At 36.7% G+C, this 3,708-nt stretch overlaps 1 pseudogene; it reads right to left on the minus strand.

Moving 5' to 3' along the window:
* Positions 1-449: 449 nt before the first annotated feature.
* On the minus strand, positions 450-2,956 carry LOC107875453 (annotated as a pseudogene).
* Between the last annotated feature and the right edge of the window lie 752 nt (positions 2,957-3,708).

Genomic DNA, 3,708 nt, shown 5'->3' on the forward strand with positions numbered 1-3,708 from the left:
AAGTCTGAATCAACAGTACGACAGCAAGAAGAAGAAATATCAGAAATTAGGATTTTATTTAGTCCATATTTCTATACTAGAAGATTAGTTGGCTCAAGTTCCTCTGTTTCTTCATAATTTTTTACCTGTGAAAAAAATAGGACGATGAAGAACTCGAAGTTGTTGTCATCGGAAAAGTCTTCACGTCGATTGACGGTTGAAAGTCAAAGGGAACTCGCCCGACTATTTTTCACCGAAGGTTGAAGTCGTCGGGGATTAAAGGAAGAATTTTGAAGAATTGTTGGTTGGGAGAGAGTTGAGAGAAGCTATCGAGAGAGAGAGGGAAGAGAGACTGGTTGATTTAGATTGAAGAGGGGTGTGGGTTGATTTGTATTTTTGAAAAGATTAGAAAGTTTTGAAAATATTAAAAGTTCATAATTAACTTAATCAAGTTTCCTAATGATGTTTGACCCTTTAAGTTGGTGAATGTCACCAATCCTTCATTCAAGACTTAAAAGATACCTTTTCTTCAATTTTCTCATCTTTCTATGTTCTCAAGACTATAAAGATAGAGGAACTCCAGTTGACTGATGCTGTTATCACTGCAGGTAATTTCGTTTCCTTCATAAGCTCTAAATAATTTGAGATCCCTTAGGTTTGGCAAAATGCCCAAAATAAGCATCGAATATTCGATGAGTTTTGAGCCTAAAAGGATCATCATTGTGATGGAATTTGGAAATGGGTCCGATAGGGGCAGTTTCTCTATTCTCCCCTCTAACCACAATTTGTGGAGATTTTGACAAGAAGGAAGAAATTCAAGGGCTGGGAATAATTCATCATCTTTACACAACAATCTGAGCGTGTTGAGTTTTTCAAGCTATTAATATTATTTAGGGAGTAAGAATTCATAATTTGATGCATGCTTAATTCTCGAAGATTGATTAAATCAACAGGTTCAACATCCTTCCACTGATCACAATGTATGCCTTTAAGAACTTGAAGACTGGTGAGATTGCTTATACGTTTTAGATGTTTGGAATAAGGAGCAACTAAATATCTCAGATTTATTAGGCCAGCTCTCTCACACGGTAGTTGACATGACTGTCCATAGTGATTGACAAGAAGTGTCTGCAAATTCTTGAGGTTACCAATAGAGGAGGAAAGATCACGTATTCCTATCAATCTTAAGAACTTGAGGTGGTACAAACTTCCTATGGCATTTGGTACTATACACATACAGCCAACATGAATCTCTAAGTACAACACATATAGATGTTGGAACAAACTACGAAATTTTATAAGATGCGGCTTACAAAAATCTTGATCAAGGAACATAATTGACCTCAAATTTCAGTTAGAAAGATCAAGTGAGAGATACCTTGGATATGAATCCTACATTTACTTACTTTTTCCCACAATGTACGTACCACTTGTATCAAGCTTCGTCTTATCAACTCATTCAAGAAGCTTTTAGCAATATCCTCCATTATTTATTCTCCTCTTGGTACGAATCCTTCAGCCATCCACAACCATAATATGTGATCAACATGGACCACGTGATCTTTCAAAAAAATACCAAAATACAAGAAACACTGCTTGAGTGCAGTTGATAAATCATTGTAGCTCACTGATAGTATGTAGGAGATTTCAATAGAGTCGTTTGTAATGTTCTGCCAAAGATAGTTCTTCACCTTTTTACATTCTTCTAGCCCTTTTTTATGTGAAAGTAGTCTGCTTAACACAGCAATTGCAAGAGGTAAACCTCCACACTTGTCCACCATATCCTTAGCTAGCCTCTTCATTGCTGAGTCCATTGCCCGAATATCAAGTAGTTTCCTACAAAAGAGATCCCAACTTTCTTCTTGGCTCAGGAAACGAAGTCCATGGACAAAACCTTTGTTATCTGCTCTTTTAGCAACATCCTCTTTGCGTGTGGTAAAATAACTCTGTGGCCATTCTTGCTATTTGGAAATGCTCGTTTCAAACTTTCCTAATCTTCCCTCTGCCATACATCATCAAGAACCACAAGATGTTTGGATTCTTTTAAAAGATTACGAAGGTAAATTCTAAATCTCTTTCTATCATACTTTCCAGCAAATTAAATCTAGAGTTTCCTTGGTACAACCTTGGATGGATTTTATGATATTCCTAAGAAGATCTATGGTGTTATAATCTTGAGAAACATATATCCAAGCATGTGTATGGAAGCTATTGACTATATTAGGACTGGTGTAGAGGTTTCTCGCAAGAGTGGTCTGGACTAATGTGCCCATACCATATATGGAGATGACGCTTAGGCGCGGTTCTTCTTTGAGAAGTCCAATTAGCAGTCTTTCTACAACATCCTGAAAGCCAACAAAAATGTGATCCTCATCTACATATGAGGCAGTTCTCTTCAATGTTCTAATCATGTTAGACTGATTGTTTGGCCGATTACTTGGCCCTTCCCCTGCATTATTGATATCTCTAATACCATAAGTGCCTCGTTTGTGGGAGATATCCATGATTCGCTGCTTGAGTAATTGGATCTCCTTGCTGACGTTGTAGAATGTTGTTTCCTTCCTGCAGATGCAAATGCAAGCCTTCAGACAACTAGGAAATCAATCTTCATCACCTTTACCAGCCTCGAATCTGTAATTCTCGAGTATAGTAACGGCATCATTAGCAACAGAGTTGATCTCAAACACCTATTGTTGAACTCTTTGATCTTCAACTTGCTTTTTTACTGCGTGTTGAGGAAAGACTGCATGAAGAGCAACTCATTTCGCAGCCACTGCACATCCTCTCTGAGACTTAAACGCAGGTTAACTTTCTGTATGAGGAAATCCCCTAGTTTTTGAACTGCAAATGATACAAAGGCAGCATCAACCATCTTCACTTTAATGAAAGGTGGAAAAAGTGGGATGTATAGAAGATATTGGGACAAAGCTGGAGAATGAAATTCAAAGATAGAAGCAGACAAGCAGTAGAGATAAAATTGAAGTGACAAATAATTAAATGTGTATGATATGGAAAAGGCATCGTTTCCACCCTAAACTATACCCAAAAAGTCTAAGGCATACCTAAACTATACTAGTGACCTATTACACACCTTAACTATAAAAATGTGATATTATTACCCTCCCGCGACCCCCATTTTAAGGCGCGTGTGTTATACTTATTTTAGGTAGCCTATTAAATAACAAAAGTAAACAGCTAAAAATATTAAGAGAAAAGTCATCGTTTCTACCCCAAACTATAGTCGAAAAGTCTAATTCACACCTAAACTATATAAGTGACCTATAACACATCTTAAGTATAAAAAAGTGATACTTTTTACTGACGTGGCAGCACGTGTAAAACACTACACCACATGCAAGTGGTGGTAACCTGACAGGGTGTAAATAGTTTTACTTTTTTATAGTTTAGGTATGTAATAGGTCACTAGTATAATTTAGGTGTAACTTAAATTTTTTGAGTATAGTTTGACGTGAAAACGATGATTTTTCGCTATCTATATAAATGATAACATGAAAATCTGAGACATTGCCATGTGCTTTGTGGAAAAAAGAAACATGATTGTCCAATATGTCAACACCAATGTGGAAAATGAACAAGAGAGTGAAATGTGGCCCATTTGACTGAAAATGAAAGTTCCCATTTTCCATAGGGACAAAGATGCTAGTACATTCTTGGAAATATCTCATTGGTTTTTAAATTGAGTGCTTGAATATGCTTGTATGCCTTCAA

The sequence above is a fragment of the Capsicum annuum genome, chromosome 1, assembly GCF_002878395.1.
Source record: "Capsicum annuum cultivar UCD-10X-F1 chromosome 1, UCD10Xv1.1, whole genome shotgun sequence".
Taxonomy (NCBI): domain Eukaryota; kingdom Viridiplantae; phylum Streptophyta; class Magnoliopsida; order Solanales; family Solanaceae; genus Capsicum; species Capsicum annuum.